General features: G+C 36.8%; 1 protein-coding gene across 1 annotated transcript in view; it reads right to left on the bottom strand.

The window, feature by feature from the left end:
- LOC119593168 (serine/threonine-protein kinase SIK3 homolog) overlaps positions 1-329 on the bottom strand; it is a gene marked incomplete in the record, with an annotated part of 91,792 nt that overhangs the window by 1,513 nt on the left and 89,950 nt on the right.

Here is a 329-nt window from a genome sequence, read left to right as displayed (position 1 = left end):
GTTAAATTTTACATCGAACTCCAATTCAATTTCAACTCCAAAAACAAGATTACTAGTAACTGACTTCACACAAGTTATAAGAATATGTAATTTTACTTCTTACTCTTTACATTTGCTACTTTAGACTAAATTAAGCTACAGTGTACACAGAGGTAAGTGTTAATTTGCTAAAGGTCAAACAATACTTCCTGATTCTGTACAATTGTCCTGATTCCTTAACCCACTAACGACGGATTCTCATATGCGGGGTGCTATTGTTTCTAGCCATCTGCCAGGTGTCTCACCCTTGAGGCATAATGCATGGATCTCAGTGGCATCAGTTATGTCTC

Source organism: Penaeus monodon, chromosome 31, assembly GCF_015228065.2.
Source record: "Penaeus monodon isolate SGIC_2016 chromosome 31, NSTDA_Pmon_1, whole genome shotgun sequence".
Lineage (NCBI taxonomy): Eukaryota > Metazoa > Arthropoda > Malacostraca > Decapoda > Penaeidae > Penaeus > Penaeus monodon.
This window is presented reverse-complemented; position numbering and strand designations above follow the sequence as displayed.